Here is a 27,166-nt window from a genome sequence, read left to right on the forward strand (position 1 = left end):
TCCATTTCTGGTAGTGGTGAAGGATGCTGAAGCATCTGTGCTGAATGGGCAGTGTTAACGGGTAGGGAAGGAATACAGCTCTTGAGTTCCTTGGGTAAATGGCTTGTGACTGCCATACAGCTAATACAGTATGTATGCCTGATTATATAGCGGTAGTCACAGATTTACTTCCCACCCTGTAAATGTTCAGTGTGTTTTTAACTCTGTATGATCTAGGTCATTTATAAAAGTAGCTAAAATTAGTACAAATTATATAGGATTATTCCAAATGTCGGTGCTCTGCCTGCGGAGTCGCACAACGGCTTTTAAGCAGGACTGTCCACAATTGAGGATAATCATCCCGTTTACCCCTTTAAGACCGCTGATTTACAAATATGTGCAGAGAAAAAAAGCCCTGTGTGCTTTAATTATTTTATTGTTCATTAATTTTAATAAGGTTCTGTCTGAAATGCTGTATTGCCACATTAAATGCCCCACCACTTCTCCGTAGTAACCGCTTTTGTCAGGGATATTGGACTGTTCCTGGAAAATCTGCTCTCGGGTGTAGCGGGTGACAGACGGTGTTTTCCAGGTGGGCTGAGCTCCACATGAGGCAGGGGGAGCACCTGTTCTGTTCTTAGAATATTTGTGCATTTTTAGAAGACACATTAACTTGCTCTGCACTGTATTCAGTGCTGAGAGTAAGAAGAGGAGAAAAACCCCTGAAAATGGTTCACATACGGCCAGATGCAGGGAGGTTAGATGAAATGAGCAGGAACCAATAGCTTGTGGTTTGATTAGGATAAATGGACTTTATTTGGGGAAAGAGAGAGAGAGTGTCAAGTGTGTGAAAGCATTGTTGGTTAGCAGAGAACACTACTTGAAATGATCTGCTTCTGAGGTGGTAAGCTGCTAAATCGAAAACTAGCATGCAGTGTGATTCTACCACAGATAAAGTAAATGCTCTTTGAGGATATATAAATAGAACTGTTATGAGTAGGCAAGCAAGTGGGGTGATTCCTGATCTGTCACTCTGGCAAAATTAGAGAATTACATTTCAGACCATAACCTATCCTAAGACAGAGTGAAAGGTAAAAGAATTAAAAAAGAAATAATGACAAAAATACAGTAAGGAAGAATTTAGGTAAATGTGAACTGAACTCGTTCAGCAGACACAGAAAACAGTTAGGAGAGGTAATGTGTTGTCCTACAAATACTGGTAAACAATTAACCAGAATGGAGGGAAAAAATTGTTGTCATTAGCTAATGTGAACAGAACATGAACCAATGACCCACAACTGAGTCAGAGAGAGGTGTTGTGGTTATTTTTTTTTCATTTTGTTTTGTTTTTTTCACTCTTCAGACCAAACTCAGAGCTAGTAGTTTCTACAGTTTACCTGTTACAGAGCCTTGGAGTTCATGCTTTTAAGCTCCTGTTTTCACTTTGATACTTCTAGACCTGCCTAAACGGTCGATGAGAAGGTAGCGCTCTGGGAACTGCCCTGTGATTGTCATCAGCACCTAGAAACAGCATTAGAACAAAAGGTATTGACAGACAATCCTTTTTCAGGCAGATGTACTGTAGAATGTCTTCCTTAAGTCTGTGTACTCTCACCTTGAAGGCAATTACATTTTCCATTTCCATAACTGGCACTGGAAGGGTGATTCTGTCTCTCGGTGCTGTAATAACGAGTGATGGTCCTCTAATTCCCGACCTATTTGCAACCAGTTTATTATATCTGTTTCCTCATGTGCCGGTGTTGTCTTTCTGCTTTAAATAGGTCTTCTTCCTCCCTGATGCTTCGCTGCTGGATGTATTTATGAACAAAACATATATTCTCTTTCAGCTTTTTCTTGGGTGACTGTATTAGCAAAACATTAGACCTTGCTTCCACAAGAGGCTCAGCTGAACAGTCTGCTTAATAGTACACAAGAGTATTATTAGTAGTTATAAGTTCTAATTGAATTCTTATATAGCAAAGATCACTTACAGGTTTTTAAAGTATTTAAAAGCACTCATCCTGTACAGGGTAAATAAAAATTGCACTTCAAAAAGTTAACACTTTTCATTTGTATGGTATCTGAACTTTAGGATGACTTTTCTAGCAGTGCATAAAATCTTCCATGATTTAGAAGATCTGAATTTCTATTCTTAAAAGAGAAAAAAAAATTTTTTTTAAAAAAAAGAATGAGGTAGCCTTCCAAACCTTTCTAAATGCGAGCAATAAGTAAAAATAAAAGCACACTTTCATTGCAGAGCATCTTTAGGAAAGATGGGGTTTAGGGTAAATGTCCTCATAAAGAAGTAGCAAATATGAACAACTGGGACTTGGCTGATGCCAAGTTACTTGTCTGCTTTTAGGAAGTTTACTGACTGCTTCCCCAGGTGGAGGAGTAGAAATTGCTATGAAGAATGGTATGGTAAAGCAGCTTGAGCTAAGAAAAAAAAAAACAAACCCTGTGTCACTGGGCATTTTTATCATTTTCATATGACCATTTATTTCTTCCTTCTTGCCGTTCCTAATTGGTGACTGTTATTTAACAGTGCATTAAGCTGTGAAACTTAATTCAGACCAATTTTGGAAGCTGTGAGAAAAGGAACCCAACGTGAACCAATCATTTTGTGGAGTGAGAGACTGGAGGACTAATGATTGTTGGAAATAGCTGGACCATCTCACTAGCTGCTTGTGAGGCTTAGTAAAAGTGTATAGAATTAGATTGTAACTGCAAACTTTCATAGAAGAATGCAAAGAAGTATTTCTAAGCAGTGATGCCAATTAGACATAGGGCTGGCTTGCTTGGAGTGGTTGTGAAACTGACTTTTCTGGGAATTAATCACGGCAAGACTAGACAAGGAGTTGTGTGGAATCTTCAGCCAAGAACGGCAGACCTTTGCTTGGAATGAGCTACGTGGCCCAGGGTATCGTTTCCAACTCGTAACATCTCTGCTCTGACTCTGTGTCAAGGACATTATGTGGGTTGTGAGTTTTGTAAAGGGTTTCTCTCTTATATCACAGTACCCCTTTCTGTGGTGCATGGGAGGAAAAAAACCTGTCTCACTGTTGCCGCAACAATAGGGAACTTTCCTACTAACAGGGCATGGGATGAATCTTTTGCAACTTGTTTGTTTGGTGCCATGGCACCGGAGAGCGATCTAATTGTGTCTCTTGTTATGAGAAGTGGGAGTCAGTGCTGATTTCCACCCCCCACCATTAACATAAACTGCAGAATTAGATACAGTGTCTGATATACGTATGGCCATATATACACATTCGAGAACAAAATGAACTGTGGCCTTCTTTGGGACACAAGGAAATAAACATAGTCATTAAAGAGTCAGCACCGTTACCACATAGTGAACCTTTACTCACTGTTCCCACCTATTGTTATTTGAAATATCCTATTTCCTGTTTTCAGTAAGTGTTGCCAGCGGGCAGGATTCAGATCTCATTCACATCAGTGTAAGTCTGGTAGCTTCGGAAGATCAGCAGGGAAAAGGAAATGAAAAGCAAGTGACTATGATGAAGTAATCCTGAGTTTCCACTGAAGTGCTCTGGGTTTAGTCCCAGTCAGTGTCAAAACTCAGCCCCGTGCATGGGAAATCAGGGAAATTACTATTTGCTGTGGAAGCCCCAAGACAGACCCCATCAATATGCTCACATTATTGTCATTATTGCTGTCATGCACTAGGATGATAGCAATAATAAAATAAGGATATTTACTCTGTAAGTATCTGAGATGTATGGGTATATATATACATATATACACACGTAATAACTAGTTGTTGATTCATGGACGCTTCTTGGATCCTCACTATGAGACTGTGAAGTTGTAAGAATTATATAAATGACTGTGTAAAAAGAGTATTTTTCCTGAGAGTTTATATTCCAGCCTGGTGAGAAAAAAAAACAAAAAACAAACAACAAAAACCAGCCTTTGTTCAAAGTGCGGGAGAAAGGATTTATTATCCGAATGCTATAATGAGGAAACAGAAACACAGATGTAATTCGAGGATCAGACCCACAAAGATACCTCTCAACTCTCAGTCGTCTTTCTCTGCAGGGAAATTTATTGGAAATGTAAATGCCTATAAAGCATTGTGAATCCTTGGCTAGTATTACCTCTGGGTCTCAGTTCCCTAACTATACAAAAAAGATACTACTTCCTTTCTACAGTCTGTGACAAATGTAATCTTTGGCCAGCAGAGCCAAGAAATGAACTGAGATCTTCTGAGTCCTAATCCAAGCTTTTTTTCATAAACTCATTTTTCATTTGCTTTTGAATAACAACAAAAGCGTCAACCCTATTCCTATACATTTACCACCCGATGGAGTTCTTATCTGTGGTGGTCATTTCGTTTCCTGATGGCAATTTCACAAGCCTTTTAAAGCTTTTTCCCCAAGAGATAGGCAGCTTCCTTCAAGATTTCTCCAGCAAAGCTTGCTTGTCTTCTTTGGAGGTGAATTTTTACCTGGTGTTCTTCTTTGTGATCCTTACCTGTCACTTGTATCTAACCCTTCCCCCTCAAATTTTGTAGACATTTTTTAGAAGATATCCTAGAAGATTTTTGCCGAATAAAAATGTTTTGCTCTAAATGATCACTTTTTGAGTTTAAATGCTCTGGGCACCTTGCTATTTTCAAGGGGCAAACAATTAAGTTAATATGCATATACAAAAGCCAAAATCTTTCTCTCTAGATCTTTTCCATTCTTTTGCAGTTTATGAAATTTATTCATGTGGGGTTTTTTTAAAAATCTCATTTGGCATTCATTTAGAAATCATGGATTTCAGAAGCATGATAGAAATCAAAAGTTATATTCTTTGCAACAAATACATTGCCTTGTTTTAACTTGAGGAAGAAAATTTTTAACAAGCTGATCTTTTTGGTATCATCTGATTTAATATGAAATCACACTTTTCTTTTATAGAATGCTGATGGCCCTTTAATTGTGCCTATATGTTATAAATCTTAATTTGAATAGATGTAAGAAGTGCTTTCTCATTCTTTCTAAATGTCATTGTTAAGAATGTCTTCAGTACAGCAGGATCTTTAAGAGTTTATCTGATTTTTTGGGTCTTGTCCACCTGAAAACTAATCCATCAAAATGAACGTGGAAATGATTTGATCCAAAACATTACACACATGAAAAGAATTAGCCACCCATCCTGCACATGTGAGTTGCTAAACATTTACCCAGTGATAACCCAAACTATGCAATAGTCAAGCAAATTGAAATAGGATGCCTACAGAAGCAGTCATACTAGGAAAAATCCTGAGATTTATACTTCTATAGTTATTCACTGTTTATGTTGTGATGACACCTAAATGCAACAGCAGTGCTGAATCCCATTGAGCTATGTGTGGCAAGACTAAATGACAGTCCCCACCTCAAAAAGATTAGTTAAACATGACTTTAATTAGGGCTGATTGGTCCCTTTACAGAGTGTATTTCTGCCGCTGTTTCAAGATACAACATATTAATTATGACTGCACTTTTCCCAGTTTCATCAATAGCTGATGTCAGGGATGTCTTTAGGGGGAAAGATGTAACATGGCAATTTACTAGAACTAAGAGGGGTCCCAACTTGACTAAATCATGTAGCATTGGGAATGTAAAGGAGGAATGGGAAGACGCTGCTGCCGAAGGGCCACACAAGCACAGCACTGCCGCTGGCTGAAAGTCAGGGATGCTCAATGTCACTGCATTTGAATACTTCATTTTTGATGAGAACTGCTAGACTCATGAGTTGACTTGGAGAGCTCATGGTACTAGCCAAACTGTAAAGATAGATACAGCCACACAGGCAGTGTCTTGCCTGACCAGCCTGTTTTCAAAAACAGTAAGACAAAGCAGGGTGAAAGGAGACTGCAGTGTTCCCAGTTTATGGACCAGAAGATCTGAAACACCGAGTTTGTCTACGCAGGGAGATTAACTTTGCAGTGACATTCTTCAGTGGAAATGTTTCCTGATAACTGACAAGCGGTATCTGTGTCCAGATGAACAGATGGCTTTTGCTTCACTGTGACTCATTATTGCTACATGGTGGGAATGTCCTCTGATGTGTGAGCTTAGGGGATTTCTATCCTTTGCTCCTCTGTGCTGTTGCTGGGCCCAAAGCTTTGTGGAACTGCTCTCTAGCTTTTGGCTGATGTTCATAGTATTATTTTTTAGTGATGTAGGCAGCAACTGTTGAAAAGACCATGTTTCTTTTAGGGAGGTTGTCTCATGATTTGAAAGAGCATATGCCTAAACATGATCACAGGGGAGAAGAAGTCGTACAAGGAAAAAGAATAACTGGTCAGAGTGTCATGGAAAGCAGTGTGGGAAGTGAAGCATGAAAATGTTGAGTATTGTAAGGTGTCTCCTTGTTCAAAGGAGAGTAAAAACTTCTTATCTGAGTGTTTAAAGACACAAGCACACAATGGTCCATGTGTACAGATAATTAAAATACCATAAATTCCCTGCCTCCTGCCTCCACGAACTATAACTCAGAGCATGTGGTGTCTCTGTACATTTGTAAAGTATCAGACGGTGCTATAGATGCTGCTTCACAAATTAAAATGACAGAAAACTCGAAAATTAAAAAAAAATGCAATAAAATGCGAATAAGCTCTCCTGGAGACTTTTCAGATATAGAAACACTGCTTGCTCAAGTACAGTTCCTTTTAATCCAGTAGCTTTCAATCTTCCTAAATCCCTGTGGGATGAAAAGATGAGCCTTGTGGCATGCTTGGAAGGCTAATGAATGTGGACTCTGGATATAGTTTCAGGGTGAAAGACTTCTTACTTAAAACGTGTTGTGGAAAGTGTTTAAAAAAGGGCACTAGTCTGAACACTTCTGTGAGTTACAACAATAGTTCTACACAGAGAATAAACATCATTTTTTATTAGCTACTGCCTACACCATTGAAATACAGTACTATGAATATCAACCACAAGTAAATAGCTCCTGCAAATGCTAAACTCAGGTGTAACAAGCTGGCTTCATGAAACCGTGCTTTGTCAGACAGCTGCATTCAGCAATAGCTCTTGGATCTGAATAATCTTTGGTGCAGCTTCAGATAGAGGGCCCTGCATCAGTAGCTTAATCTGCACGTTGCCAAAGGGAAGGATACCTGCAACAACCTCTTCAACCAGAATAATTGGTTGTGCTTGTATCACCAAGGAAAGAGGTCTTTGCCAGGACTGTTATGTAACCCTCAAGGTACATCCCAGGGTCTAACAGTGCCCCGAAACACAAACCTCCCATTTCAAACTGTCACCCAAAACAGAGTCCTTTCCAATCCATTTAGTTACTTCCTACAGCATTTCACTGTTGCTTTAGGTTTTTTCAGTCTTGAGACATATCCGTGTATCCGTCACCTATGCTTCAGTCATGAAATGACATATGGAACGTTTTCATACCAGGAGGCTGAAGTAGGACAGTTAGATGAATACACAGTATGTGTAATTCTTTCATCCATCGTAATCTCAGTGGATGTACTTTTATTTGTAATAGTACAGAACATTTATATAAATTCTCTAGAGCAACAATCACTTTGTGAAATGACTTTTCTTGTGAAAATTCAGTATGATGGCAACTCTCAGCATGATATTTAATTATTTGTAAAATGCCCTTTTTTCCGTATCCTCTGAAAAGTTCTGCGTGTGCCTAACTGCATCTGACACTCACACACCTCTAAAAAATTTAACAACATTTGTTTTTAATTTTAAGACCTTTTTCCTGGAGGCAAGTGAGTAGGTGAAAATCTGAGTTCCACCAGAAAAATAAATAGGTTGTCACTGCCTTTTTACATTTGAGAAAATCCTAAAGTGGCAACCAAGGTGCCTTTCAAGGACTCAGAAACTGGAAGTCCAAAGCCAACAACACTAACACACTTGGGATAAAAAAAATTACTGACTTTCAGAACAGTATCATGAATTTAAGAAGTCTGACAAATAATATTTAGGATTTATTTATCTGTTGGATGTTGGTTTTAATATTACAGGTGTCATCAGTCATCATGCTAGATATTTCACTACATTCCTTCTGAGATCATTGGAAATCTCAGATTTTAATGGAATCTCAATCAGATTAAAAATACAGAATTATGATCCTTCTGCTGGCTTCCATAGAGACTCCTCTGGTGTCTAATTTAGATTTCATTAGGCTAACATGATATCATTAATTAGACATTTCACTGATAAGGGAATAGATTTTCTTTTATCAAGAGAAAATCAATAGTTTTTCTCAAGGGAACTCCGACAGATCTAATTTTCCTCGACGACATGAAAATATTTGAGTTGATGTTGCATGGAGAATTATTAATATTTACATTCCTGACCTTGGCACAGGAAGTAGGAATGTAGTAATGAAATATACTGATGGCACAAAGCTGGGAGATGTTGTCAATACAGAGATGGATTGTACTGTAATACCACAGAAAAAGAAATGGCCTTGACGGCTGGGGTGATATCAATGGAAAGAAAAAAACAGTATGAAATTCAGGGTCATGCACTTATGTACCAACCCCAAGGATTTATTTTGCACTGCAGGAGATCATCAGTTAGACTTGACAGAAGAACGAATAGGCCATTTAATCACTGATCACGAGATCACCTGATCATGAGATCACCTGGTTCAGTAGAGGAATTTTAGCCAGTAGCAGGAAAGTAAATGAAATTGTGGGGTGCAAAAGACATTTCCAGAGATAGATGCTAATGTGCAAAGTCCTAAATTAGATCATGTCTGGAATACCATATCTAACTGTGGTCTTCCATGTTTAGACTGGGAACAAGGATGCATATTAAATCTTGCAGTAGTAGTGAAACAAAATCCCATTAAATAGCAATAAGAAAAGGAGGTGTCCCTACTGGATCAAGCCAATGGTATATCAAGTTCAGTATTCTCCCTTCAACCATGATTAGATTTATGCAGAAATGCCAGAAATTCAGCTTCAGAACTTGTGGTAATGAAGGAATAGGTTTGCATTCTCCCCTTAAAATGTCAAAGACAAAAGCCCAGTGGCAATAATTTTAGTTGGGGAGAATGTGTGAGCCTATCCAGTTTCTGCCATCAGTTCCCTTTGTATTCCCTTAGCATTCAGAATTGTTGGGCTAGTGATGTTAGATGCTGAATCTGTGCCTTAAATAAATCTGTTTATAGACCTCTTGTCCATAAATTTGTCTAATCCCTTATTTGTTTCTTTAGCATTATTTTGTTGATGGTTGTCTGTTTCCTGTGATAATGGGGGTTTAGGTTCTATGTCTAGGTAGGTCCCTTCCAGTCATCTCACACATGTTGCAGCTCTGACCAGGAACAAATATCTACCCTTGCTGGACTCCTGTGATTACTTGTGTCACTCTTTACATAGTGAAAATCCTCAGCTATGTGCCTCTTAATATTAAGATATGTTTAGCTTCTTAAGAACAAATTATTGCATTTCTGTAGCATAGAAACTAGAATTCTGATAGTGTCACATGTTCTTTAGTTGTCAAGCAATATTGAAAACAAATATGTGTGCATTCACATTTTAAGATACATAGCAGACATATTTCAGCCTTAAAATAAGCTTTTTGCCTTTTGAAATGACCACTTGACTAGAGTTGTTAGTTCTGTTCTCACTTTCATGCTCTGTCAAAAAGCAAGGACCTGTGATGATTGCCCAGCATCTGCATGTTGCACAACACAGAAAAAGAAGGGAAGTTTAATGTCATTTACAGTGCTGTTGTTTGAAAGACTCTAAGGATTGTCCTTGTATGAGTCTCAGACAGCAGAACTGGAGGCAGATCTGAGCTGGCACTTAGTCACCTCCAACACACCTTAGTCTTTCAGACTGTCTTATGGGAGTGGATATTCCATTGTCTGGCATCTTCTCTTCAACAAGACTGCTGGTGTGATCAGGGTGACTGTTCTGCATCATCACTGGCATTTTGCCTGTACCTGCCACGTGTCCTTGGATGTCATATTTCCCATTCAACTTTACTTTTAGAGCCATGACTCCCATCCTTATTCTTAGTGAGATTCATATAGTCATAAAGAACTCAGGAAATGTCTTTCTGGGAACTCCCAAATATTTGTTAAAGGCCTGTTCTTTTTTTCACCCCCTTTTTTAAATTCATTCTTTTATTTACTTAATTTTTCTAAATAAGATTTGCTTTCCTCTTTGGTCTATAATATGTCACATTCCTCAAACCAAAACTACAAATATTTTCATAAATATGCACAAGTGTTGTCTGTTTTCACTTCTGTTAGTAGTTTGTTGCAATAGTTTTAACAAGAAATGTATTGAATTTATTCAGGTGATTCACAATGTGCATTTATGACCATTATAGTGCCTGCTTTGCAGGCTCTTTCTCTTCAGAGATGGAAACAGATCATTGTTGTTAAGAGCTGTGTATGATGATTGCTCTTTCCCCGTTTTATGGCTAACAGAAAATATGTTTAAAATGCAGAATGAGAAATAGACAACTCATAAGAGGAATTGGAGCAGAAAAGCCTGTTGCATAAATGATACAATTTTATAGCATTGAGTAAATGTTAATAATCTGTAATAGTAAGCGTAGAATTCATGAAAAACTGCTAGCATTTTTTTTTTCTTGAAGACAAGAATTAATAGTTGAAATTGTATTTGTACTGGCAAAAGATCCATGTTTGCAACTGACATCCAGAGTTTCTGGTAGGTGGTGAACTTGTGACTCATTGGTGAGACAATACTGAAGGATATTCTAACATTTTCCAGACATGCACAACCTCAGATCACAATCACATCAAGAACTGAAGCAAGGAGGATTTCATGTCTTTAAAAGTCAGTTCAATATCATCAACTTTACTTTGTCAGTAAGTCTCATGAACTCTGGGTGTAAACTGGTAAGGCTGAAGAATATTTCTGAGCTTTCAGATTCAACAGTGCAACCTAGTTGTGGCCCAGCTTCCTAATAGTATCGCTGTGCCCCATCTTAGACTATGTTTTTGCTACGAAAAGAACATTGGCATGTGGAATAAAGCTGGAAAACCCATGCTACAAAAAGTTCTAGTCAGAATGATCATGAATTGGGAAATGCTGTAGGGCACAGAGGAAAGTGAGCCAGCAGGAAGCAGATTACTTGCTTACAGAGATTGGCTTATGACCTTGTTGGCTGTGGAAGTCATTAGGGAAGGCAAGACTTATGGACTGGTAAATCGAGGAAAACAATCGGGTATTGTAAATATCCTGAAACAAATACAAAAATATTCACAGAATCACAGAATAGTTGACAGGGACCTCTTGAGATCATCTTGTCCAACTCTCCTACTCAGGGAGGGTCAGTCAGAGCAGGTTGCCCAGGATCATGTCCAGTTCTCTATATCTCCACAGATGAAGACTCCACAACCTCTCTGAGCAACCTATGCCAGTCTTTGACTACCCTTACATTAAAAAAAAAAAAAAAAAGTTTTTTTCTTCTGCTCACATTGTTTCATGGTTTTCACCTGTGCCCATTGCCTCTGGTCCTGCCTGGCTTCCTCTTCTTTTTTCCCTCCTGTCAGGTATTTATACACATTGATAAGATTCCCCTGAGCCTTCTCTTCTCCAGGCTGAACAGTCCCAGCTTTCTCAGCATCTCCCCATATGAAAGATGTTCCAGTCCCTAATGATCTTCGTGGCCCTGAAACCCAAACACAAAAAGTCTGCAAGGCTTAAAAAAATTTCTGTAAGACCTCTAGGAAGGCATGTATTCCATACATCTTCACTTTAAAATATGAAACAATAATAACAAGAAGGACAAACCTATGAGGATAATTATGGAGGAAGTACACAGCCTTGGTAAAATATCTGAGAATTGCATCTTCATTGGCACAATATGCTTGCAATTCCTTGAAGATATTACAGGCTACATTATTATAGAGTGAACTCCTCAAGGAAGTAGAAAATATTAGAAAAGCTTTTTTTTTCTACATTAGATTAGGATATAATTTCAATGTAGTACATTGTTCATTCTTGTGATTCACAAGAGTTTGTTTTTCTCCACTTCTGACTACTACTTCTGTAGGATCACTTTCAGAATGAGCTAGGCAAATGAAGACCACTTTCTGAAATATTTCTAACTAGAGTTTCTGTGTCGTTCTTTAGTTTCAGGGAGAGCTTGTCTCCTATGCAACCTGTTTCCTTTTTCTGTTGTTCTACAGAGTTTCTGCACAGTTTTTCTATTTCCCCCTTATTTTATATGCTGCAGTACATATTAAAGAAAAAAATTATCAGAGTATGATTTAATAGGTCTCTCTACATATGTTTGATATTGCTATTCCACCAAAAGCTTGTGTATTTTATAGAGAATTCATTTTGCATGCCCAAAATGAGTTTTCAGAATCTTTTAATTTTAGAACTTGAGACCGTTAAAATGCATTACAGCAGCATCACAAATGTATACAACTGGAATAATATTTTGTCCTTATGAAAATGTAACTCGTATTATCTTCCTAGCTTTACAAATCATGAATATTGTTAGTTGCTACTGTGCCTCATAATAAGTTAAAATAATATCCCGTCCCACAAAGAATGCAAAAAAAGTAAGCCATTTATCTGAAAAACTCAAAATGTTTTTTACATCCCCAGCTCATTGGGGCAGCCTGACCTGAGATGAAGCTGGAAGGTGCACACAGTAACAAGGAGGTTACAGTTTATCTGTTCCTGTCAACTGCTGCTCCTGAGTGAGTGTGCTAAATCAGAGCTCTGGAGTCTCTATTTCAGTAAGAAATATAATATCAGGGTTGAAACTTGTCAGTTCTTAGATTAAGGCTTCACGTATGATGGAGGCCTATTAAAACATGAGTAGTTTTGAGAAGAACACATGAGAATGGAGAATTTGTAAGCATAAAACTGACGTGGTGCCAATGGAAGATGGCAATATATTCATGCCTGTTGAACACGGAGAAAGCTGACTCCAAGCATTCATATATTAAATGTTAGGTCCCAGAAAAACACAACACTGGCTTTAAAGTAGTGAAATGTGGATAATAAGAAATGTAAGTTCCTTTTATTATCCTTCAAGTGTTAAAACACTGGGGGCTTGTGTTTTCAAGTCTGTCTGAGCAAATATGAGATATATTAAAAAATGACGTATATATATATGTGTGTGAGTGTTCATGTATAAAATTGCAGTTCTCAGGCAGTAAGTTTTTTTCAGACAATTGCAGTAGCGTACTGTATCATGAGACTAGATATGGAATAGGAAGAGTTTTGCAGTAGAGCTGAAATTATGTTCATATCATGTTCCATGGTTATATGGTTGGACAAAGAAACATGTTTTCTCAAATTTTGTGTTAAGCTATGAATAGATAGGCTTTGTCCAACACTTCAGGAAGACTATCTAGTTAAAATCATCTGATACATAATGGTGCTCAGAAGGGACAGCTAACTGAAACGTAGACTGTGTTAGCAGTTAAACCCCGGAACAGTATGGTAGAAATACCTTTCTTAAATAATGTGCCACAGTACATTGAAAATGTTAGGGTCTGATTGTCAGTATATTTAATAGGTGTAATGCTGGAGTTACTTAAGCTTCTGCAGTTTGAAATCACAGAAGCACACCCTGTGTTTAGTAGTTTTTGGCAGATGGTAGAACAAGATAGCTATTTTTTCCTGTTAGAAGATAAAAATGCTATTTGACAGAGCACAGAAAACCATGTTGCTTTAGCAGCAAAATTATGAAATCTGCTGTTTTAGTGGGCTGGAATTATAAAATACTGCTTGTGTCTCAAGGAAGATAACTGAAATAATGTTGGTGGGGACATGTCTTAGGATATTTCATTTAACACTGAATTGTAAATTCCTATTCACTGCAATGGCTTTTCAAAGAAGTCTAATTTTTCACACATTTACAAAAATAATGCACTTTGATATCAAAGAAGAATGCTTGAGGTCTTACTGTGTTCTTGCAGTGCCTGTCACGGGAAATTGTCTGGAGTTTTATTTTTAATACCTAAAATTAGGCTCCGGGCAAAGTATGGAGGCAGTAGATAAACACTGTTGCTACAAAGTTTTTCAGATACCTCCATGAACTTTTTTTTTTTTTCCTGCTCCCTGCCCAAGATAAAAAGCTGGCATTGTTACTTATGTGTTATTTATATGTTTGTATGGGATATTTGAGTAATTGTGATGTGAAGTATTATGCTTCATTGGTATTTTAAAAATATAAAACTGAAAACGAATCAGGAAAATATTAGGAAGATGATGAAATCCTGTTCTAGGAGCGCTGCAGCTGGTGGCATGTTTACTCTTTATCGTTAGAGGGAGAATTTTAATTTGGCTTGAACAGTTAGTTTCTTTTTGTGCAACCTTTATGCAGTTGTGAACTGTGCTAAAAGGTATTTGAAGCAAAAATGAGTAATACCAGTGTAGCTTTTGAAGGAAAACTATTTTTTCTGTCTCTGCATAGTTGTGTGATGTTATGTGTAGTGCAAAAGACACATGATAGTTACAGTGCAGAAGCAGAGAAGGAAAGAAACTGTTCTAGGCTAGGCTGTATGCCTAGAATATTAAGAGAATTTCTGTTTTACACTGATTTTAGGAGAAGCAACATAACATCATATCCTATTTATAAATATCTGATGAAAGATCATGTAATAGGCCATTACAACAAGGCATATATTTGCTTCAGCTGTAATGCCTGTGTGAAGTAGTTTTACTTTAGCTTAACGCTGACATCAGTCATGTATAATTGTCATGGAAAGGTACTGGTCCAGACACAAATCTCCTCACTCATCCTCATTCTCATGATGATAATGTAGCTGATGATACTTTACTCACCCATGTGGGAGAATTCTTGCCTGGGGGAGTGGAATTTTGTACAGGCAGCAAATTTAAGAGAGTTAAAAGGACAAGAGGTTTACAGATGCCTTGAATTAAACCCAGTAGTTATTCCTAACCATAAATGTTTAACTCTACTCCCTCAGCAAATCACTTTCAAAATAGATATTTATTTTCAAACAAAACCAGTTGCCTTGTGAAACTGTTGGTTGGTTAGGGGAAAAAAAATGACCTAATGCTTCTGAATAAAATATCTGATCTCTTGTTGCCAAGGCTGAGTCACTTCCTGTTACAATAACAAGACTGTCATCAGCAAACTTCTCTAGCCACACAGTCTAGTTTGCCAGTGTATGCATGGCTTTATTTGTCCATGTTGTTAGAAAGTTAGCACTGAAAAACATACTGTACTAAATTTGGAGGCACCAGCTTTGTATTCAAGTGCATTTGTGTTGGATCTCGGTTGCATTTATTCCTGATAGTATAATCTCTGATTTCTTTGTGCAACATAATAATATCCACCCAGCTGTGTACAGTAATGTTGTAATTCTATCAAGGGATTCTGGTCACAACATAATGCATTAATATCATCAGAGCTTTCTCAACTGGAATTTGCAGGATCATAGTCAGATGTTCCTTATTTACAGGAATGAGATTTGAAAAATACCTGAAAGTTCATTCCACTCGTCACCTAACAGATAACCTCTAGTGTTTTCTTGACTGTGGTGAGTTTTAAAGATGTGTTTAAGTTATCTTTCAGATTAAGCATATGGTGATTTTGGTTGCCTTTCAGCAGGATTGGCGCTTGCTCAGCTTGCAGGCAGTGGTGGTCTGCTTTTGCTGCACTGCTGATTCAGCAGAGCAGGAATTCATTAGGGCTTTTACATAACAGGTTGGAATTAATTTCCTGGGCAAAATAAGTTGGCAAAAATCCTTTCTGCAGTCAAAGCAGCTAGAAAATAAAGGCCCAATCCAGTATTTAGTTTCAGTACTATTATTGCTTCCCCCCTTCCCCAGGTTTCAAATATTATTTGGGAGCAGTGTCTGGCAGGCTGGGTTCTGGATGATCTGTCAGATCTGTATGTGAATCCCAGTTACTGACTTGCTCTGTGCGACATAAATGACTGTTCTGAGCCTGTTAATAGGAGATGGGGGGTGGGGGGTGTCTTACAGGTTCTTTGGGGTTTTCATCCTGGTCTTCTGCCCTAAAAATCAAGTGTCCTGTCAGATCCTCAAAGTCAAGGGGCAATTGAAAAAATTAACCTGTGCTTTTTTTGTGCCTCAGTTTCCCTCCACGGGAAAGAGAAATGATAAAACTTTTAAGTTGATTTGGTATTCATAGACCAGTAGAACTAAACACACAGAGAACTCTGGTCCTTTTGAGTAAACAAAATAGTCTCACTGTGTTCTGGTTTTGTTTTACTCTTTTTACTATATTTAATATCCGTCCTGCAGGATCATTTATGCTAGTTCTTCCTGAGAGCCATGTGATGGATAGTGCTACATAGCCTGCATCTCTCATGTCTGAGTTCTTCACCCAAATCCAGAGGGGTCCAACTGAATGAAAGTACTTGTGAAGCGCTACTCACGAGAGGAAGGGCATCACACTGATCTGAAGTGTGTCCATTTGAACATCCTTTTCATCCTCCCACTTTCACAACCAAATTATTACGAACATGGCACAGAACAAGGATCCTGTTAATAGCTAGCCAAACTTAATCTGCAGTTTTCTTGCTTTCACATTTTTACAAAAGAAAAAAAAACAAAATTTGACTCATTTTTTTCTTTCTCTTTAGTTTAAAAAATAAAACAGAAAATGTGAATTGATATGTTTAAGCTGACCATGATGAATCTCGGATACGTTATTATGCTCTGTTCTCTGATAAACAGAGATGTTATTGTGCAGGCCTGCATAAAGTCACTGATTATAGTGTTTGGGCCATGAAAGCAAAATGTGTTGCAAGGGTTTGGGTGTCTGTAATTAACCAGTTGTAAATGCTGTGGTTGGTGGCTAAGCAGCTGTTGAGATCACTGTCAGAATTTCACCACTGTAAAGGAGCTATCATGTGTTATTCCATTGTTTCAGGATGGAAAAGAACAGTTGTTTGTATATGTTTCTTTTTTCCCTAAAACAGAACAAACATTGGCTGTAAACAGCACTTACAGTGGTCCAGGCTATATCAGTGGAAAGGATTTGTATTTGCCTGAGATATTGTCTTTGTTTTCAGTGTAACGTATCAGACAGTGAGAGTATCACCGCAACCTGAATGTTCATTTTTCAACGAGGGTTTGCTGCCGCATACCTTGAACATTCATTCTGTGGTGGGCAGCTTTCCCTGTCTGTGCACTGATTCACTCCCAGAATACATCTGTGAATAAGCCCTAAGTTTGCATATTAAGAATCTCATGCATTTTTTAAGAACACATATAATTTTAATACTGGATTCAAGCTTCTTAGGGCTGTCTTAAAATCAACCTTGCAATTTGACAGAGGTAACTCTTTAGTATTGATGTGTAGACAGCAAAAAACTTTGCCACTAGCAAATTATATCAAATGCATCAGGTCAGCCACTGATTGCCTGAAAATCCTAATACTTGTAGGTGAAACTATGGTGTAAGACCTTTGGCACTCAAACCTCCTGACTCTATCTAGTTCAAGGAACGGTGAGTTCTCAGTTACAGGGAGTGGGAAGATGATGTCATTGAAAAGCTATTGCCCTGCTTTGATATTAGTAAATGTGTTCAAAGTTCTCTAGGGACCTCTAAGGGCTGAAAAACTCTCCCCACCACAGTTGCTGTGGGATAGAGGTAGTTTCTCTCTCTCTCAAAATTTGTTTACCAGCTTTTTTAACTAGAATGCCAGTGAAAGACATTTAAGAAAATAAGTCTGTCTCTCCACTGTTTAGAAAATGCGTTGAAAATGAGTTTGGATGCATATATATATCATTAATGAAAACAACGACAGGAACAGAAAAATGCCAGAAGTGTGTGAGTGTGTGTGGAAGGGGGGGGGGGGTGTCACGACAGGATTAAGTCCTTTGCAAAACAAAGTAGTAGGTGCCAATGTTGATGGTTTTAAGGCATGCCTTTCACTAGTCACTATGCGATAACTTATTAGCAATCAAAACCCGAGGGCTGGATTCCTCCTTTTTCTTTTATGCATGCACAGCATTAAAAAAATGGAGTGAAAGGTCTTGGCAAGTTGCCAGTCCTTCTTCTCCTTGGATAAAGGGGTGAGTGATGCAATACCATGACTTTTTCCTTCTCGCATCTTGCCTATCACATGGGGAAGTGAGAAATTGCTTAGCTTTTTCATGCCTACGAGCTGGGCTGGGCTTTGTCTTCCTTGTTCTGGTGACAGGCAGCTTTACACCACTTCTGACTGTGTGCTGTCCTCACAGGGCCCAGTCCAGCCTTGGGGGCATTTGAAATTTTAAATACATCCAGGTTTGTGTTCTGCTGCTGGCCTATGCTTTTATAACAGGGCCATCACATAGAGAGAGCCACAAACCTAGGGTACATACTGAAATTGCCAATAACAAACATAAGCCTCTAAGTTGCCTCTACCGTCTTCCCCCCAAATTTATTAATTTAGCTTTTTGAGCTGTAGGGTCCTATGTATTGTGAGTTTTCTTCCCAACCATGAAGACCGAGTTTGCTTTATTTAATCATGGAATAGTGGATTCTCTAATCTTTTCTGTGCTGCAGTGAGGCTTCTAGCAGGACAGCAAGTATCACCAGACTCCTGATAAAATCATGGGAGTTAACAAGGCTAGCACTCGAAGGAGCTTTGCAGATTCAGCCTTTTTCTGAAAATAACATTACAATGAAACAGAGATAAACGGAATGTCTGAAACAATCTTGCAGAATATTTTATTTTTGTGGGTTTTTTTTCTTTACATGAAGACCCTCCTCAGATCATCTGAATGGGATTTCAGTAGTCACATGATGACTCCCATGTCACTTGATCAGTGACATGACCTGGCAGGGGGAGGGAAGAGACGGGAGGAGGGGAAGATTTAGCTCTTTTTACAAAAGTTTAAAAATGTGATGGGGACATTTGAAACATATTTTTAAACTTTCACTGGTACTCAATAGCATTGTAGTCCAGTTTGTAGCATCGCTGAAACAAATAATGCTTAATAATAGCCAGCAGCGTGCACAGCGTCACTGGTGATGTCATTGGTGACACGTCTGATACCTGTCCCCTGCTCAGTTGCAGCTGGGACCGCAGCCTGAGAAAGTCAGAGCTTGGCATCCGGCAGGATTCCAGGGCGCTGAGTCAAAGGTGAAATGCCAGCACCAGGGAGTGATTGCTGGTTTCACTGGCTGAAATACCAGTTGTATTACACGTTTATTATACTTACACAGAGAGAATGCAAAGATAGAGCAAAGGGATAAACAGCAGAAGAAGTAAGTAGACTGATGGGGAGAGGCATTATTCAAACATTATAAAGAGTACAGTTGTGATAAAAAAGCAATAACATTGGCTGACATGTATTGTTGCTGATACAGCATTGGACATTTATAAGGGCATTTTTAGTTCCTTAGTGGAGTAACTTTTCTTTTATGTGTGTGTGTACACCACATCTCACATGCAGTTCTGAAAACCCACAGCTGTTCTGATTCATCGTAGCAAAACTAAAGCAATATTTATAAAAGGCATATGGGTAGTACTTACTGAAATTTAGGTCCCAAGCATGCGGCTAAGCCCATGGACATGAAGCACATGCTGGACCCCAGTTTTTATACTTAAAGTCAGGCACATAATTCAGTGACTGCAACAGCAGTACTTTGGTTTGATTGACTTCTACCGTTTCCCAAGACTGAAATGTATTACTAATATTGGCCTGTATCACTCATTGCTCTTGGAAGTTGGGGAGACTTTCTCATTTGTGACTTTCCTTTTCTAAAAAAAGAAACTAGCTTTGGAAATAGAAGAATACAATTTATTACCTGTTTTGCATTTTTTAGTCTTTTTCTGTTATTTTGTGTGATTGTTTCAATTTTTAGAACTAACACAGGACAACCTTGACTGGTAGACTGCATCCTTTTTTTTTTTTTTTTTATGTGGTATGTCTTGAAAAGGTACTACAGAAAAAGTGAATTTTGTTGCACCCTAGGAGTACTAGTTTTGAAGTTTTCTAATTTTGAGGGAAGAAAGCTTCAACACATTTAAAAGTAAAGCCAAGTACTTCACAAGGTAATGATACCAGAAAACCAATAAAACTGATATTTCTGGTAGAAAAATTTTACAATTTTTGGCCACCAACCATGATGTAAGAAGAATTTCTGTGCACTAAATTAACTTATCATAATAGTTACTGAATCCTCTTTCTTAATGTAAAGATTCTCATTTCCAAAGGGAGAAGGAGAGAGATTTAATGAAGGGAGAAATCCCCAAAACCTGAAAAAGAAAAAAGAAAAAGATTCAGTTATGGTGTATTATTGATACCAAGTTTAATGTAATAGCTGTCTCTTAATGAAATCTAAGACATGACAGATGTGGTGATCGGGTGTCCTCCAAGCAGACATACACATGTGACCTCCCTTTAAGATGTTCAAGATCCCAGTTCCATGATGACTTGGTAATGTGTGCAGCTTCATGCATGTGAGGAGCCCCTTTGCTTCAAATTACACATATGCTTCATGTTTGCAACCTTACTGTTCCAGGACATCTTCCAGCAAATTCAGCACTCCTTTCTTTTCTTCCAAATGCTAACTATGCTACATGCTTTCCTCCCTTTCAGTCACTTAAAAAAGCATGACCTGTTAAGTCAATGGCAGAACTCCTGCTGACTTCTGTAATGCTGGGAGTTAAGCTCTCTGCTTATGAAACTTAAACATTTCTTTTTAGAAAACTTTCCAAGATTGCAAAAAGGTCATTTCAGTCCTGAAGCTCTCCAAAATGGTCAGTGAGTGCCTTACACTTTTTTCTTATATTTAATATCATTTATTATCAGCACTTTTTATTATTATTCTTTGTGCTTTTTGGAGGAGATGCTAAGGACTGAGGTCATGTCTGCTTTATCTGAACATTTAAGGATCCCATGATAATATTTATAAGAATTTTTGGGCTTTATTTCTCAACCCTAACCTCCTGTGCAAGATACTGGATGTCAGATTTTTGCTACTATCTGCATCAGAATTGTCTGCCATCCTCTGATACAATTCTTGTAAAAGATCTTAGTGGGAGCTCTGTAATTAAGTGGCCAGGAGATGGAAGATGCTAAAGATTTCTATCAAGGTTCATTTGCAAAGAAATATGGGATGAGTTTATATTTAGCCTCAATCATGACAAATTTGTCCATAACTTTCTTCTCACCCCTGAAACAGAGGCATGCTGGAAAGATTTTTGTGTTCTTCATTTCTCCTCCTCTAGCCTTGTCACTGCTAAGAGGTAGCAGAGGGGAAGAACACGTTTCAGAAGAAACAAAAGGAAGCTGTAAGGAATTGTGTAGTTGCTGCTAACGGAATACCTACATTCAGTTGTTTCACCATGTTGGTTCCAAATATACTATCAAATACAGGGCAGAATATGGCCCTCAAAGGAGGAGAGTTGACATCACATCTGTAGGTTCAGAGTCAGAGGTTGATGACTACTGGAATCAAACACTTGTTCTGCAGAACACAGATCAATAGGTAAAATGGATCCTACCTTTTAGTTCAGATCTATATTCATTGGTATTTTCAATTTGTGGTAAACTAATCTGCATTGTAAGTGCTCTGCAGCAACTGTGTATCATGCAGAATTAAACTTCAAACCCTTCCTGAGTACATTGAAGTAACCCTCTACCATAACTACACATGATTCACCACCATGTTCTTCATGAAACAAAAATATTCCAGCTTTGAAATTTGGTCTTTATGGAGTTTTTCTGAAAGTGCAGGTCAGATACTTAATGAGACAGTTCGGCTAGCCAGTGCCTTGACATGTTTCATTTATAGCTTGATTAGACCCTGATTTAATGAGATACTGTACTACATGGAAGCACATCATCTTCACTCATTTAACACTGAGTGGAATCTGAATGTTTCATTTCAGCAGTGTCTCTGCACTTTTTGAACTAAAAGAAAAAACACAGAATAAAGCATAATTTAAGTAGAATGTTTCATTCCAACTGCAGTAGGCAATTACAAAGAAAACCATTCTGAGACTGCCCACTTCTTTGCTTCTCTTTTCAGCCCTATAGACTATGCATTAGTGCTTCTGAGGTTTTATTATACTGTATAGAATGTGTTTTGAATTTAAGATTTGTAAGGGAAAAGCAGACAAAAGGACAATCTCATGTTTCCATTCATCTTCCCTGTGTGTTGTTCCAGAGACTCAAAAGGGTGATACATTGTCTAGATTTTGTGACTGGTGGATTTCTTTGTTACAGAGTGTCTTAGGATGACATAGAAATTTTTGACATTCTCTTTCGCACAGCTTCCAGTGGAGGGGCAGCTCCAGAGTGCTGCAACGCTCCAGTGGATTTTCTCTGTTGGATGACATCTAAGCATCCAAAAGCTTCACTCAGTTGTACTGTAGCCTGAGCAGTCCGGAGTTGTACAAAATCTGAGGTACTGATGCTGGTACTGTTTTAGACTCACCTCCCTTTGCACTAGTTTTGCATCGAATGGATTTCAGTTGAACCCAGTGACACAAAGAGCCGAGGTAACCTTACTAGCAGACTTGTGAATATATAGTTCTCATATACATTCTCACTTGGGAACAAGGCATGATGCCATATGGAATGGCTGATATCTATTTCTTGGCTTTGGGTTAATTGTGTAAACTGAAACAAGAGTCTGAAGAAAAAAGGATATGTTAAGAATAAATTATGTCATGCTGAGATGAGGTTAATTATTTAACATCTGGCAAAAGCAGATGGATTCTCAGTTAACACAGTGGAATCCATTCAGTCAGCACCTTGATAAGCACCACGTCTCTTTCACTGTCTCAGATTCCTTCTTGGAGATCCTGTGTATGTGCTTTCCAGTTGCTCTGAAGACTGGCTAGACAGCAGGTCAAGACAGTTTAAAATGATTGTCTGCCATTGCCTGCAAGGCTTTGGTAATTTGCAAGTGTGAATGATGTACGCTTCAGACAGTTTCTTACTGTGTGGCCCACTTGTCCAGCAATTTGACTTTTTACTTAATAGCTTGAGTGGGATTGGTGCTGTATGTCAATATCCTGGGATGGATGTTCTCAAAGGTATTTTTTGTTTGAGATGCAGTGCCTGTTAAAGCATTGCATTGGAGTTATTTGGGAGAATATGATTTGACATGGTGACCATCCATGATGTTCTTGGTGGCCACACACAGTACAGATGGCTTATGATTTGCTAGCATGGGATGTGGTCTTCTGTGAAGGAATCCACAGTAAGCTGTCTCTATATTACCACAGGGTTTAAATATATTTAATGCTTAAGGAGACATTTTTGACTTAATGTTGGGGCAACATGGCTGTCTTGAACTTCTTTCAAGAGGAAATCCCTGTGGTTCCTCTTAAAGGTTATTCTCAATGAAGCACTTTCAAATTATGATTAATTATTTATAGTTGTATGGTCCCCCCAGGTCCCAGGTAGTATATCTGTGCAGGACTTCCCATGATCTTCAGTTTTTCAGCAGCCTTTTTTCATGTGCAGTTTGACTGGGTACAAACCTTGCAAGACTATTCTGTATTAGCAGAAAAAGCTTCAGCCCTGCTCTATTGTACACTCATACAAGAATAAAACCACAGAATTCAGAATTTCAGGTATATTCAAACTTTACATGAGCAAAGGACCAATATGCAATATCCTTGAAGGAGAAAAAAAAAAAAAACAGTGGGAACTTTATTTTTATACCTCTTTTTTCAGAACCTGCACACCACTGAACCTGTTGGAAGTGCAAGGCAGTACTGTCAGTGCTGTCATGCCCAGTACATAGAGCCAAATGTAGGAGAAACACTTTTTCTAGTACCTCGTAATCCACTGGATTAAAATCTCTGGTATTGCTGTTTCAAAGTGATGGTGTTCCATATCACCTGGAGGCTGTGGAGTTGCAGGAAGGTGCAAGTGTTAGGTGTGATGCTCAGAAAATGCCAGTCTTCTCTCACTTTAAAAGGGTGTAAATCACAGGTCATTCCACTGTAACCAGCAGATTTTCTGCAGTCAGTGTGAAGTCATCATCTAATTCAACAACTTCATGTCTCTGAATCTGGAGATACTCAGTCTCAATGCTTCAGATCCTAGCCAAGGCACATCTTGTGTTATTTCCTACTTAACTACCACTTGCACAATTGATAGCCAAACATTCTTTCTGAAGCATTTACCATTTCCAAATATATTTATCTTTCAAGTAAATAAATTTTGTGTTAATTAGTGACAGCTCACTGCTAAAATATTCACTTCATTCTTTTATAACCCTGTGGCAGAGATCTGCATGCCATGCCAGCTGTCCTTCACAGTGGATCTTAAGGGTTTGAAGCCTTATTTGGTGTCTGCACTGACCTTTTAAATTCCAGAGTAAAGTTGGGGCTACGCAACTCGCAAATATAACACTTGTTAATAAAATGTCAGCTTTGTAGCAGTCAGGCTTGCAGGGAGCTTTCAAACTGTATTCTCCATCAGCCTAATAGTTTAGGATTGTATACATGTGGTGGCACAGTTGCAAGAGGTGTAGAACCTTCAAAAAAAGCTCCCTTCTGTTCTCACCATGTAACCAGGTCACAATTCTACCCTCTGTGGAAAAAATCATTTCCCCCATTTGCATTCCAACAAACAGTTGTTCACTTCTTCATTGCTTAGGTGTCCTCAACTAAACCCAGAAATGCCAGGTTTTAAAAACTAAAAGATTGGCTAAACCTTCAATCTGAGTCAATAGCAATGTAAGAAAGAATAGTAGCAGGGGAAAAAAAAGGGGGGGGGGGGGGGAGGGGCAGGGAGGGGAAGAAGAAGCAGCAGAATGGTTAGCAGATGTTTCTTAAAGAAGGTATAAACAAGGAAAATGAGCAGTCAGATTTTCCTTTAACTTTATAGTGCAGTTTACAAGTTCATTAAACAGGACTTCTGAGCAGGGCAGCCCTTGCTGAAGGATTGTTTAAGTTAAAACATTCTTGATTTCTGGCTCAACTGACTCACTTGATAAGATGCTCCCTAATGACATCATCAGCCATTGAATAGTTAAGAAAACCTTTGGATTTTATAAACCTGTGTAGTTCTTGGTTCTTGACCTTTTATGTGTAGGTAATGATTACTTACGTATCTTCAGGCATGCTGAAAGCTCTGAGTAATGCACTCAAGAAAAATAACACTGACATCATTCAAAATTGTCACTTTTTTATTCTTTTAATACAGATATTATAGCTGTTTAGATTTTAATCATATGTCTGTATAGTTGCCTAAAGCCATTTCTTTTCCATCTATTTACTGAAACTTCATAAGCAATTCATGTGATGTTTTAAAGATTTATTCAAGTTTAGGTATTGCCTGTGTTCCTCCTGGAAAGCTAGGTCTGGCATTACTGTGATGTTTAGCTCTGTCATACTGTAAAAAAAAAAAAAAAAAAAAATTTTGGTTATTCTACAATGGGACTATTTTTTCTCTTGTTCTATAAAAGATTTCAGAAAACCTCATTATCGATGAAAACTTTACAATAGACCTCAATGGATTTCTAATTGACTCAGTAATACACTTTCATTACTGGACTAATACTAGACAGCTGGAAGTTGTCTAGTACACATACAATTCTCATATAACCTATAATACAGAATAATTGGAATACTTTGAAATAATCATAAAGGATATGGGGTAAATTGGAAAATGGCCTGTTCTACATGGAGAAAAAAAAAAAATCAAACTTTTGAAAATCTGTGTCATTGTATGAAGCAATACAGGTCATTTCCAAAGTCTCTCTTCCACACACTGGCTTGAGGATGTCTGTACATAGCCCTAATCATCTGAGATCACTGATATAGCTGGGCTTTCATCACAGAATAAGAATGTTGGCTCCACTTAGTTAAAATAGAGATATTCTCATCTTTTTTTCAAGCCCAATAGAACAGTCACAATCAGCTCAACTTATTATCACCTCATATTAAATATGAGACTATTGTTAAATGGTGCATGCAAACAGTATCTATATCACAATATAGGCAAAACTGTTTTCCATTAAGTGTTCTAAATTGCTATAATTTTGTATTCCATAGCTGATTGGAGATGAGATTTTTAAAGAAATGCTTAAGAATTGCTTTAAGAAATATTTAACAGGATAGGATATATCTTTCCATCATTGTATTCTTTGTGGAGCTGCTGTGCTCGCTTAATGGAAATTGGCCTGGAATCTCTGCAAATCCAACAGGAACATTTGGTGTAGAGTTTGTAAACTCGTTTGTTATGTTTGTAAATCCTTTTTAGTGCTCCTGATCTTAAAAGACATAATTTCTTCCTTTCAGTATAAATACTTTTATGGTGTTGGCAGTCCCAGCTTTTCAAAAGAATGTATTGAAATCTTGTAAGGAATTAGGCTACAGCTCTATTAAAAAAACATGCTACGTGTAGTTCAAAAATTGACAAGCATTGCAAACTACTTGAAGTTTACATAAACAAAATAAGTGTGATTTTGACAATGTTATTGAATTCTATCATTTAGATTTTGTTACATACTTTAACAAGCTGAAGTGAGGGCTACATCTATGTGTGTTATCAAGAAAAGCATCATCCTTCCCAAAGCAAGACTGGTCTGGATCAGCTAAAGTCTGGGTTTTTGGGTCTTGTCCTCTTGTCTTTCCCTCTTTTCCCCACTTAAGATAGTAGCTTCTGTGTAATTTGGAACCTTTTTTTAATAGAACAATTACTTGTTTACTTACTTATTTTTGTGAGTTGTCCTGTCTGACTGGAAATTTTTCATAGCCAGCAATATCTGAATGACTGACTGACTTGATAAAATAATTTCTAGTGACATCAACATCAGCTGCAGGCCTAAATATAGAGAGGTAAGTACTGCATGCACTGATCTTTTAGACAAATGCACATGATATATCCATGTTAGGTGACACCTTCCATAGGATTAAGTGTTGTGGGATGTCACCTGTGAATACAGAAAAAGTAATATTATGTAACATAGTCTAAGAAAGAAGATTCATAGAAATTCATCGCTCTCTGCAAATCTCCTTGTGACTGTATGGCAAATTAATGCTCACTGTCACTTCTTCCAATCAGCAAAAGCCGAGCAAATAAAATAAGCTGTCACATTTTTGGTTCTTTTCAGTGTGAAATTGAAAACATTTCTCAAGCTAATAAACTTGAGTCTAGGACTGCTGGTATGTGCTTGACTTTTTCAAACAGTATACTTCAAAGTGTGGAAGCTAGATAAGCTAACAGCTCATTCAGTGAAGTTATTGTGTTGGAGGAAGCATGTCTATCAAATGCTTGTTTTACAAATTTGAATAGATGTCAT

General features: G+C 37.9%; 1 long non-coding RNA gene across 1 annotated transcript in view; it reads left to right on the plus strand.

Annotated features, from left to right (window-relative positions):
• The first annotated feature begins 1,300 nt into the window (after positions 1–1,300).
• LOC141933788 (uncharacterized) overlaps positions 1,301–27,166 on the plus strand; it is a 94,524-nt gene continuing 68,658 nt past the window's right edge. The window contains exon 1 of the long non-coding RNA XR_012626224.1: positions 1,301–1,524. This is a non-coding gene — a long non-coding RNA (uncharacterized LOC141933788). The remainder of the gene's footprint in view (positions 1,525–27,166) is intronic.

The sequence above is a fragment of the Strix aluco genome, chromosome 1 (genome assembly GCF_031877795.1).
Source record: "Strix aluco isolate bStrAlu1 chromosome 1, bStrAlu1.hap1, whole genome shotgun sequence".
NCBI classification, from domain to species: domain Eukaryota; kingdom Metazoa; phylum Chordata; class Aves; order Strigiformes; family Strigidae; genus Strix; species Strix aluco.